Source organism: Hordeum vulgare, chromosome 4H (genome assembly GCF_904849725.1).
Source record: "Hordeum vulgare subsp. vulgare chromosome 4H, MorexV3_pseudomolecules_assembly, whole genome shotgun sequence".
NCBI classification, from domain to species: Eukaryota; Viridiplantae; Streptophyta; class Magnoliopsida; order Poales; family Poaceae; genus Hordeum; species Hordeum vulgare.
The window spans coordinates 567,409,373-567,422,556 of NC_058521.1; positions in this window are offsets into that span (position 1 = coordinate 567,409,373).

Consider the following 13,184-nt stretch of genomic DNA (forward strand, 5'->3'; position numbering starts at 1 on the left):
TAAGTGGGATGCTTGTCCAAGTAAGGGCAGTACCCAAGCGCCAATCCACCCACATATCAAACTATCAAAGTAACGAACGCGAATCATATAAACATGATGAAACTAGCATGACAGAAATTCCCGTGTGTCCTCGGGAGCGTTTTTCCTCCTATAAAAATTTGTTCAGGCTTGTCCCTTGCTACAAAAGGGATTGGGACACTTTGCTGCACCGTTGCTACTCTTGTTACTTGTTACTTTTCACCTACTACGTTTCACCTCACTACACCATCACTTGTTACCGCTACTTTCAGTGCTTGCAGTTATTACCTTGCTGAAAACCGTTTATCAGAGCCTTCTGCTCCTCGTTGGGTTCGACAGTCTTACTTATCGAAAGGACTATGATTGATCCCCTATACTTGTGGGTCATCAAGACTCTTTTCTGGCGTCGTTGTCGGGGAGTGAAGCGCCTTTGGTAAGGAAACATTTATATACTGTGCTGAAATTTATTGTCACTTGTCACTATGGAAACTGTTCCTTTGAGGAATTTGTTCGGGGTATATTCACCACGAACGAAAGAACGAGGAGTTGCTCCTCAACCTAAGGTACCTACTGAAAATATCTTTTATGAAATTCCTTCGGGTATGCTTGAGAAACTGCTGGCTAATCCTTTTACACGAGATGGATCATCACATCCAGACTTGCATCTAATCTATGTAGATGAAGTTTGTGGTTTATTTAAGCTTGCAGGTTTGCCCGAGCATGAGGTAAATAAGAAAGTCTTTCCTTTATCTTTGAAGGATAAGGCGTTGACATGGTATAGGCTATGTGATGATACTGGATCATGGGACTACAATCGGTTGAAATTGGAATTTCATCAAAAGTTTTATCCTATGCATTTAGTACATCGTGATCGGAATTATATTTATAACTTTTGGCCTCGTGACAGGGAAAGCATAGCTCAAGCTTGGGGGAGGCTTAAATCAATGCTATATTCATGCCCCAATCATGATCTCTCGAGAGAAATTATCACTCAAAACTTTTATGCTCGGCTTTCTCATGAAGATCGTACCATGCTTGACACTTCTTGTACCGATTCTTTTATGAAGAAGGATATTGACCACAAGTGGAATTTATTGGAAAGAATCAAACGTAACTCTGAAGATTGGGAGCTTGAAGAAGGTAAGGAGTCAGGTATGAATTTCCAGTTTGGTTGCGTTAAATTTTTTGTTGAAACAAGCACTTCTAGAGATTTTAGCGCTAAGTATGGACTTGACTCTGAGATAGTAGCTTCTCTATGTGAATCTTTTGCTGCTCATATTGATCTTCCCAAAGAGAAGTGGTTTAAGTATCATCCTCCCGTAGAAGTCAACATAGTTTAACCCAATCTAGTTGAAGAGAAAGTCATTGCCTATAATGATCTTATTGTTCCTTGTGCCTACACTGAGAAACCACCTTACCCTGCTAGGAAAAAGGATTATTCTAAAGCTCCAACTGTGATATGTAGGGGTTACATTAGACCACTTGCACCCCCTGAAGAAATTAGAGTTGAACCTAGTGTTGCTATTATCTAAGATCTCTTAGCCGAAGACATAGACGGGCATGTTATCAAATTCTGTGAGGACTCCGCTAGAATTGCTAAACCTCACGCAAAAGACAAATACGGACCTGTAGTTGGCATGCCCGTTGTTTCTGTAAAGATAGGAGATCACTGTTATCATGGTTTATGTGATATGGGTGCTGGTGTTAGTGCAATACCCCGGTCCCTTTATGATGAAATCAAAGATGAGATTGCACCTGCTGAGTTAGAACCCATTGATGTCACTATTACGCTAGCTAATAGAGACACTATTTGCCCTGTGGGAATTGTGAGAGACGTAGAATTCCTGTGTGGTAAGACGAAGTATCGTACTGATTTCCTCGTCCTTGCTACTGCACAAGATAGCTTTTGTCCCGTCATATTTGGTAGACCCTTTCTCAACACCGTCAATGCTCATATTGATTGCGTTAAACAGACTATCACTGTTAGTTTCGAGGGTGTGTCTCATGAATTTAACTTCTCCAAGTTTGGAAGACAACCCCATGAAAAAGAGTCGTCTGGTAGAGATGAAATCATTGCTCTTGCCTCTATTGTCGTACCTCCTACGAATCCTTTAGAGCAATATCTGCTTGAGCATGAAAATGATATGCATATGGATGAAAGAGTTGAGATAGATAAAATTGTTTTAGAACAATATCCTATTCTTAAGAATAATTTGCCTGTTGAACTGCTTGGGGATCCTCCCCCACCAAAGGGTGATCCTGTGTTCGAGCTAAAACAGTTACCAGATACTCTTAAGTATGCCTATCTTGATGAGAAGGAGATATATCCTGTTATTATTAGTGCTCACCTCTCGAATCACGAAGAGAAGAAGTTATTAAAAACTTTGAGGAAGCACTGTGCTGCTATTGGATATACTCTTGATGATCTTAAGGGTATTAGCCCCACTCTATGTCAGCACAAGATTAAAACCGATCCTGATTCTAAGCGAGTTGCTGATCATCAACGGAGATTAAATCCTAGGATGAAAGAGGTCGTGAGAAAAGAAATAGTAAAGCTTCTGGAAGCAGGAATCATTTATCCTGTTGCTCATAGCGATTGGGTAAGTCCAGTGCATTGCATACCCAAGAAGGGAGGTATCACCGTTGTTCCTAATGATAAGAATGAACTAATCCCACAGAGGATTATTACTGGCTATAGGATGGTGATAGACTTCTGGAAACTGAACAAGGCAACCAAGAAAGACCATTATCCTTTGTCGTTTATCGACCAAATGCTAGAAAGGCTATCTAAACACACACACTTCTGCTTTCTAGACGGTTATTCAGGTTTCTCGCAAATACCTGTTGCACAATCTGATCAGGAGAAAACCACTTTCACCTGCCCCTTCGGTACCTTTTCTTATAGACGTATGCCTTTTGGCTTATGCAGTGCACCTGCCACCTTTCAAAGATGTATGATGGCAATATTCTCTGACTTCTGTAAAAAGATTGTTGAGGTTTTCATGGATGATTTCTCTGTTTACGGTTCTTCCTTTGACGATTGCCTCAGCAACCTTGATCGAGTCTTACAGAGATGCAAAGATACCAACCTCGTCTTGAACTGGGAGAAGTGCCACTTCATGGTTAATGAAGGCATCGTCTTAGGACACAAAATCTCTGAGAAAGGCATTGAAGTTGATAAGGCTAAGGTTGATGCAATTGAGAAAATGCCTTGCCCCACACATATCAGAGGTATATGAAGTTTCCTAGGTCATGATGGTTTCTATAGAAGGTTCATTAAAGACTTCTCTAAGATTTCTAGGCCTCTACCAACCTCTTGCACAAGGATGTTCCTTTTGTTTTTGATGAGGATTGTGAGGAAGCTTTCAAAATACTTAAGAAGGCCTTGATAACCGCACCTATTATTCAACCACCTGATTGGAACTTGCCCTTTGAAATCATGTGCGATGCTAGTGATTACGCTGTTGGTGCTGTTCTAGGACAAAGAGTTGACAAGAAGTTGAATGTTGTTCACTACACTAGTAAAACTCCAGACAGTGCCCAACGAAACTATGCCACTACGGAGAAGGAATTTTAGCAGTCGTGTTTGCATGTGAAAAGTTCAGATCTTATATATTTGACTCCAAGGTCATTATTCAATCTGATCATGCTGCTATTAAGTACCTTATGGAGAAGAAGGACGCTAAGCCTAGGCTAATCAGATGGGTTCTCCTGCTACAGGAATTTGATCTGCACGTTGTTGACCGAAAGGGTGCTGATAACCCTGTAGCAGATAACTTGTCCAAGCTAGAGAATGTCCTTGATGACCCACGACCTATTGATGACAGCTTTCCTGATGAGCAATTGAATGTCATCTGTACTTCACATAGTGCACTGTGGTATGCTGATTACACAAACTATATCGTAGCCAAATACATACCACCCAGTTTCACCTACCAGCAAAAGAAAAAATTCTTCTTTGATTTGAGACACTACTTTTGGGATGATCCTCACCTTTATAAGGAAGGAGTAGATGGTGTTATTAGACGTTGTGTGCCTGAACATGAACATGGATAGATCCTGCAAAAGTGTCATTCCGAAGCCTACGGAGGACACCATGCTGGAGATAGAACTGCTCATAAGGTATTGCAATCAGGTTTCTATTGGCCCACTCTCTTCAAGGATGTCTGTAAGTTTGTCTTGTCTTGTGACGAATGCCAAAGAATAGGGAACATCAGTAAACGTCTGGAAATGCCTATGAACTATTCACTTGTCATTGAACCATTTGATGGCTGGGGCTTTGATTATATGGGACCCTTCCCGAGTTCCAATGGGTATACTCACATCTTAGTTGCTGTTGATTACGTCACTAAGTGGGTAGAAGCTATCCCCACTAGAAATGTTGATCACCACACCTCTATTAAGATGCTTAAAGAAGTCATTTTCCCAAGATTTGGAGTCCCTAGATATCTGATGACTAATGGCGGTTCACACTTCATTCATGGTGTTTTTCGCAAGATGCTCGCTAAGTATGATGTCAACCATAGAGTTGCATCTCCTTATCATCCTCAGTCTAGTGGTCAAGTGGAGTTGAGTAATAGGGAGATCAAATTGATCTTACAAAAGACTGTCAATAGATCTCGAAAGAATTGGTCTAGCAAACTTGACGATGCACTATGGGCTTATAGGACTGCTTATAAGAATCCCATGGGCATGTCGCCGTATAAAATAGTTTACGGTAAGGCCTGTCATTTACCTCTTGAGCTAGAACACAAAGCTTATTGGGCAATCAAAAGCTCAACTTCGATTTCAAACTTGCCGGTGAGAAGCGATTGTTTGATATCAGCTCATTAGATGAATGGAGGGCCCATGCATATGAGAATGTCAAGTTGTTCAAGGAAAAGGTTAAGAGATGGCACGATAAAAGAATACAAAAACGTGAGTTAAATGTAGGTGATTATGTCCTGCTATACAATTCTCGCTTAAGATTCTTCGCAGGCAAGCTTCTCTCTAAATGGGAAGGTCCCTATGTTGTCGAGGAAGTATATCGTTCCGGTGCCATCAAAATCAATAACATGGAAGGTAATTTTTCGAGAGTGGTAAATGGGCAAAGAATCAAGCATTATATCTCTGGTACTCCCATAAATGTTGAGACCAATATCATCAACATCATAACTCCAGAGGAGTACATAAGGGATGTTTATCAGTCTGTTTCAGACTCTGAAAATGAAGAGGTATGTGTTTCGGTAAGTAATTGGACTCCAAAACTTTTCCAGTAGGAAATTTTCTCCGTTTTGGAATTTATGGAAAAATAAAAAAAATAAAAAGCAGTCCGGACAGCGCACGAGACGGCAACAAGCTTGGTAGCCGCGGCCTCCCCCTGGCCGCGGCTACAGGGCTTGTGGGCACCTCGTTTGCCTCCCGGACTCCGTTTTCTTGCGGAGCACTCCTTCTGGTCCAGGAAAAATCATTATATATACGCCCGAGGGTTTTGATCTCCGTATCGCGCAGGTTTCCTCTGTTTTTCGTTTCGAGCTTGTTTTCTGCCGCAGATCTAGGTCGAGATGTCTTCTCAGGATTCAGAGGGGGGGAGCTATGTGGCTGATTACCTTGCTAACCCCAAGGTCTATGGGGATTTGGAACCATATGACTGGACCACCGATGAGGAAGAGGACCATGAACCAAAGGGGGAGGAGCAAACAAGCTCTGACGAGGAGGAGGCTCCTCTACCTCAACCTGCAAACACCCATGTGGAGTTCAAGAAGTCAAGCCTCCCCAACTCGAGGAAGAAGCATAAGACTTTGTTTATACCTTCTCGTTTCCTGCAGGAGAGTAAGCAGGAATTATGCCATAGGGTGTTGAAGCTTGAAGAAGAAAATGACGATCTGAGGGAGCAGAATTTCATGCTCCATTGGAAATTAAACAAGCTCAAGACCTCTGCAAAGACTCCACCACCATCACCACCAAAGGAAGACAACTAAGCATTGGTATGGGAAACTCCCTTGGGTTGTGCCAAGCTTGGGGGAGTTGCCCTGGTATCGTATCACCTTTATATCTTTTGCTTTTACCTTTGTTTTAGTTCTTTCTTTTTCAGTTTTTACTTTCTTCTCTTAGTGGGTGAAGTCTTTAGTGTTTAGTTTGAGTCTTTTGCCTTGTCCCCCGATGTATTCGAGCCTGCGAGCTATATAATAAAGAGTATCTTAGTCAAGGGCTTTGTTTTGTGCCGTGATCAAAAGTATGAAAAGAACGATAGCATGAAAGATCATGAGATGATCTTATGGAAAGTGATAGCTTCACATATAACAAGTATGATGATTGAAACTTGTTCAGAATAGACCAACATAGACCCGAGTCATTGTTGCAATTAATAAGAAGTAATAAGGAAAGAGAGGTTCACATATAAATATATCATCTTAGAGACTTTCTATAATTGTGAGCACTCACCAAACTATTACATGCTTAGAAGTAGATGTTGGACAAGGAAGACAACATAATGAATTGTGTTTGCTTGGTTCCAAACAATGTCATATGTCTAGAGATCCCTTAGCATGTGACGATTGCTTCCACCTCATATTAGCCAAAACTTCCGTACTAAGTAGAAATACTACTTGTGCATCCATAAACCTTCAACCCAGTTTTGCCATGAGAGTCCACCATACCTACCTATGGATTGCGTAAGATCCTTCAAGTAAGTTGTCATCAGTGCAAGCAATAAAAAGTTGCTACCTAAAGTATGTATGATTTATTAGTGTGTGGAAAATAAGCTTCGTACGAACCTGTGATGAGGAAGACATAAAAGCAACCGACTGCATAATGAAGTTCTTTATCACAGGGGAAATATAAAGTGACGTTCCTTTATACTAAGAGGTCGTATATCCAAACCTTAAAAGCGCATGACAACCTCTGCTTCCCTCTGCGAAGGGCCTATCTTGTACCTTTTCTTTTGTCCTTGTGAAAGTCATGGTGATCAACACCAATTCCCTATTTCGTCTTCATCTTGGTGAACGTCAGATGCTAGGGAAAGATCTGTATTCATATATCAACTTGGAGATGAGTACTTATGCTTTATTATTGTTGACTTTACCCTTGAGGTAAATGGTTGGGAGGCAAAATTATAAGCCCCTATCTTTCTCTATGTCCAACTGAAACTTTGATACCATGAGTACCACGTGAGTTGTAACAATTGTGGAAAACAAAAGAGATGATAGAGTATTTGGATTTGCTTTACAAGCTCTTATTTGACTCTTTTTGATGTTATGATAAATTGCAATTGCTTCAATGACTATGGATTGTTGTTGGCTACTTCTCGGTAAGGTTTTTGTTTCATACTTTGCTTTGTGAAGGAATTATTACTTTCCCATAAGAATCTTTATGATGTATTGTTGTTCTATGTGTGATCATGATGCCCTCATGTCCGTATTATGCTTTATCGACACCTTCATCCCTAAACATGTGGACATGTTTATGGATCTTGGTTTTCGCTTAAGGACAAGCGAGGTCTAAGCTTGGGGGAGTTGATACGTCCATTTTGCATCATGCTTTCATGTTGATATTTATCGCTTTATGGACTGTTATTATACTTTGTGGTACCATACTTATGCCTTTTCTCTCTTATTTTGCAAGGTTTGTTTGAAGAGGGATAATACCGGCAGCTGGAATTCTGGACTGGAAAAGGAGCAAGTCTGAGTCCTCTACTCTACGCAACTCCAAATGCCCTGAAAATCAACGTGGATTTTTTTGGGAATATATAAAAAATACTGGGAGAAAGAAGTGCCAGAGGGGAGCTGCCAGGGGCCCACAAGCCTGGTGGCCGCGACCTGCCCCCCTGGCCGCGGCCACAGGGCTTGTGGGCACCCTGGTGGCCCACTGGCCCTCCTCTTCTGCTATATGAAGGGTTTCGTCCGGAAAAAAATCAGGGCGGAGCTTTTTCGTGGATTCTCCGCCGCCACGAGGCGGAACTTGAAAAAAACCAATCTAGAGCTCCGGCAGGACGATCCTGCCGGGGAAACTTCCCTCCCGGAGGGGGAAATCGTCGCCATCGTCATCACCAACACTCCTCTCATCGGAGGGGACTCGTCACCACCAACATCTTCATCAGCACCATCTCCTCTCCAAAGCCTAGTTCATCTCTTGTAACCAATCTCCGTCTCGCGACTCCGATTGGTACTTGTAAGGTTGCTAGTAGCGTTGATTACTCTTTGTAGTTGATGCTAGTTGGATTACTTGGTGGAAGAGTTTATGTTCAGATCCTTGATGCTACTCATTACACCTGTGATCATGATTATGATTATGCTTTGTGAGTAGTTACTTTTGTTCCTGAGGACATGGGTTAAGTCATGCTAATACTAGTCATGTGAATTTGGTATTCATTCTGTATTTTGATATGATGTATGTTGTCTTTTCCTCTAATGGTGTTATGTGAACGTCGACTACATAACACTTCACCATATTTGGGCCTAGAGGAAGGCATTGGGGAGTAGTAAGTAGATGATGGGTTGCTAGAGTGACAGAAGCTTAAACCCCAGTCTATGTGTTGCTTCGTAAGGGGTTGATTTGGATCCACTAGTTGAATGCTATGGTTAGACGTGTCTTAATTCTTCTTTCGTAGTTGTGGATGCTTGCGAGAGGGGTTAATCATAAGTGGGATGCTTGTCCAAGTAAGGGCAGTACCCAAGCACTGGTCCACCCACATATCAAACTATCAAAGTAACGAACGCGAATCATATGAACATGATGAAACTAGCATGACAGAAATTCCCATGTGTCCTCGGGAGCGTTTTTCCTCCTATAAGACTTTGTTCAGGCTTGTCCCTTGCTACAAAAGGGATTGGGCCACTTTGCTGCACTGTTGCTACTTTTGTTACTTCTTACTTCTCACCTGCTACGTTTCACCTCACTACACCATCACTTGTTACCGCTACTTTCAGTGCTTGCAGTTATTACCTTGCTGAAAACCGTTTATCAGAGCCTTCTGCTCCTCGTTGGGTTCGACACTCTTACTTATCGAAAGGACTATGATTGATCCCCTATACTTGTGGGTCATCAGTCCGCACAAGACGAGTTCTTCCATCATTATTATCACTATTACGGTTGACCACCTACGGAGGTCTGGACGGGCTGTCCAATACCGTGCACGCGGCTATTCGAATAGATTTGACACTCTGCAGAGGTTGCACACTTTACACACACCATGGAGCAGAGACCTAGGGATCCCATTCGGGTGGACCAGTGTTCCTCCAATGAAACCTGCCTGACCCGTGACTCTTCCATCGTACCACCGGCATTCATCCTCCCCCAGAGTCCTGCCCTGGTGGCCCTGTGTCCTCATGACACCTTCCACCGTCGTGGCCAAACTAAACTGTCCCAAACGGGGACGCCGGCACAAAACAATCAACTGGCTCACAAGGTTATCGCCGCCTATCGGGCCAAGGTAGCGCGCGCGCATAACCTTCCTTGTCTGGTGGTACCGGTGGAAGAGCACGCAATCAGCCCAAGTCACAACCGTCCCATACCGGCAAATGTGGTTGCATGGATGAGCCCGGACAGGTGACTCTAGATCAATCGACTATGTTTGGTTTTAAGCTCATATTTATCAAGCATAGTTGTTCATCAACAATAACTTAACATGATGATAACTATGTATCTGATAGCAACAGTAGAAACACAACAACCTATCTCCATATCACCATGAGTCATTAATAAGACAGGATGTAAATGGGAAGTTATTACTTTACAAGTTCCAGCTGTAAATTACGACCCTCGGAATCCTTGCATAAAACCGGCAAATAAACCGGTGGCCACCAGAACAGTCTTTGCAACACAAATCTGGGTCATTACCGGAATAACTCAACCCCGGCTCAAGACTGCTGGAAAGCAGCTCAGAGCATGAGGCGGTGTTGATAAGAAGAATGTAGCAGTTCCCTAAGATGGCCGAGGAACAACTCAGAGCATAGGGTGGCGGCCACGGAAAGAAATTCAACAGCTGCCCGCGACGGCCGAAAAGCAGCTCAGAACACGGGCCAGCTGCTGACAAGATAAATATAAAGTCGGCATCCACCCCGAACGACCGAGAGCAGCTGAGACTCAGGCGTGGTGCCGTCATTGAAGAAAATGCAAGCAAGGGTTCATCAGCATCTCATACAGCACACTATTATGCATACGGACGTAAGCACTTTAATTTAAATATACAAGAACAACATAGAGCAAAGCTTGAGGTCATATGTGAGATTGTCGGCTTGCCTCGGGGTGAAGGAATACTCCGAAAGAAGTGTGGAGAGTCCGCGGAAAGGATCGCCGGAAATTGTTCTCTCTCGAAGGGGGCTGAATGGAGGCAAGGGAAAAATAGTCATTTTCATAATGTGAAAACATTATGAAAATGATACCATCGGGAAGGGCTCGAGGAACTGAAGACGTGGGCATTGGTTTCACCTGAATAGGAGTTACGCGCGAAAGGATATGATGCTTTTTCTGCCAAGGACTAATCTGCAAAATAAATAATCGCAACCAAGTCCCTGACAGCCTGTTTGGTCGCGCACTCCGGGAAATACGCTTTCCCGTGGGGAAAACGTAAATATGCCCAGGGCGTTTCCACTTATCCAGCTCGCTGCGCCTCCTCTCACCGACAAGTGGGGTCGGGACCCACATGTCGGTTCCCTCTCTCTCTCCTCTTGCCTCCTTCTTCTACCTCCTCCCTCCTCCTGCGCATGCTTGGACGGCCAGAGGAGCGGCTCCCAACGGCGATAGCCGGCGCCATAGGGGGTCTCCGGTGACGCTCAGCCTATGGACGAACTCAGAGCGGCGAGACGCACCCAAAGTACATGACACGGCCATCGGGGAAGGCCGAGACGAGGGTGGTGTAGTCTCCCGCGGAAGTGGTCGTCGACCATCGTTGAGGAGCTCGACATAGGCCAGGATAGGAAGCTCTCAGGTGCTGGGGAGGCTTGCGGTGATGGAGGGGGTCTCCGGTAGGGTCTAGGCAGGGAGGTAGGGGTCGAGGTGCTGCAATTTGAGCCGGAGCCAAGGACGGGCATGGCAGCCATTGGAGAGCAGGAGAGCTCCTCGAGCTCGATTAAGAGGCCGGGAGGAGGCTAGGAGGGATAGGGACGGTGCTGGGGAGGTGTGGTGCTCGGGGAGGGGCTCGGCCGTGGCTTTTATAGCCTGTCAAGGCAAGGCGATAACCACGCCTGCTGTGGCGTCCTTAGCAGGATACGGGAGCTCCGGCGAGCTGGCGAGCGGGGAGAGGCTGCCGACCTGACGACGCCACAGAGAGGGGATGACTCAGGGAGGAAGGAGCCAAGGGGAGAGGAAGACAACAACGCTCACGGACAGGACAGTGCCGCGGCGGCGACTGCCGTGGAGTGAGGAGGAGGAAATAGGAGAGGAGAAGGTGCTGGAGAGGGGTATGTGGATGCTGTGGAGCCACTAGACATGTCCGAACGAGCCAGGACTGGCCGGCGGTGACCGCACGGACCTGCCAGGGCGCAGAGTGCCATTTCTGCATGGCCATTGCTTGGTCACCACAGACACATTACGCTCTGGCCCGCGTCCTGTTGTCACACCTTGTCCGACAGGTCCTTCACTGTTCAAATAGGTAAGAAAGGTGGTTGGAACCGTCCAGGTGGCTCTGAGGTGGAAGAAAAATACCAAAATAGATTCTGGCAGTAGACTGTTTGTAGTGGTCTGAGGGAAATTGGCTAGAGGAAATGGGCTATGTTTTGGCATGGGATAGCAAGATGGTAGGTGAGTCTAAACACTGATTTTCACTACAATCCAATAAGTGCACCTAACACTTCCTTTGAAATGCAGCAACAGGTCCAGAAATGGCAATGGGGATACTGGGGAACAATGGCTAAATGGATTTGACTTAAATTTGGTGGAGAGGAATGATTTGAGCATATGGAGCTACTAGAAAAGTTTCAAATCATTTTGGAATGCCTACATGGTACTTCCTTCATAGCACTTCCAAATGGACAGAAACTTGAGAAAAATGCTAAGGATGAAAGAATAGAGGGATTGAGCTGGTATTTGGTTTCCATGAGTGATTTAGCAATGTTAACCACCATGAAAAATTTCAGATCAAGGAATCAAGCACTTCCTTTGCAAACAGGAAATCTAGATAGAATTTGCAAAGGGATGTTGTGCTCAACTTTTGAATTGTGGAACTTGATATTTTGATGGAAATGGGGAATATATGGATAGGAGAAGCTCCACAATTTATTTGGGAATTTTCCTGGCTACCAAAATGGTAGTTCATCTAGAAAGTGTGTGAAATGCAATATTGGCATTAAATAGGAAAAGACAATTTCCCCCATTTAATAATGGCAAATATTTTATGGGATCTCAATATGATCACCAAGAATATCTCCACAAGTTTTCATGAACTTTGGAGATGGATAAATATTTTCGTGGATTTAATTCCTTCAACTGACAGAAAAAGGAATTAATTAAATATGAAAAATATTGCAAATGACTTGGCGATATTTTTGCATGTCCAGGGTTTCAAGATGAGGGATGATCATTGCGAAAAAGTTTGGGAGGCAACAGGGCAAAGGAAATTGGGGTTCCTTTGTAACTTGAAGGATTACGGTTTCCCTTCCGGCAACTCGGAAGGTAGGGTTTCGATGGCAAAGTTCGGAGATAGATCTTGGGTGACAAGGTTGGACTCGGGAGAATTTCTGGTTGGATAGGGAAGGCAAAGCTAGATGACCATCTTCACATACCCAAGAGCTATAGAAATCTGATAACACCGAGAAAAAGAGACGGGAGCCAAATCCTGCAAAAGAAAAAAACAGGAGCGAAAACCAGGATGTTACAAACCTACCCCCCTTTAGAAAATCTCGATCTCGAGATTTCCAGGCTTACCTCCCAGTGAAGGGGGACTTCATGTGTGCGACTTGGATCCATCAGCGTTCTTGTCTTTGTTGGTTCACTAACCTTTTAACTGCCTCTTCTTGTGTTGTCTCTGCACACAGTTTCTTTGAATCCTTCTCTTTCCTGTCAAGTGTACCTTTTTTCCTAGTAGTGGTGTTGCTGGGTGGGTAATACCAACAAACAACTCGATTTCCTTGGCCTGGAAATAACTGCTTCAAGTTTTATCGCGATACTTCGTACTCTGACTGTCGTGGGTAATACAACATTTCCTGGTACTAGGCTCACGTGCTTGTATGGTCTCAAGTGACTAGGGGTGG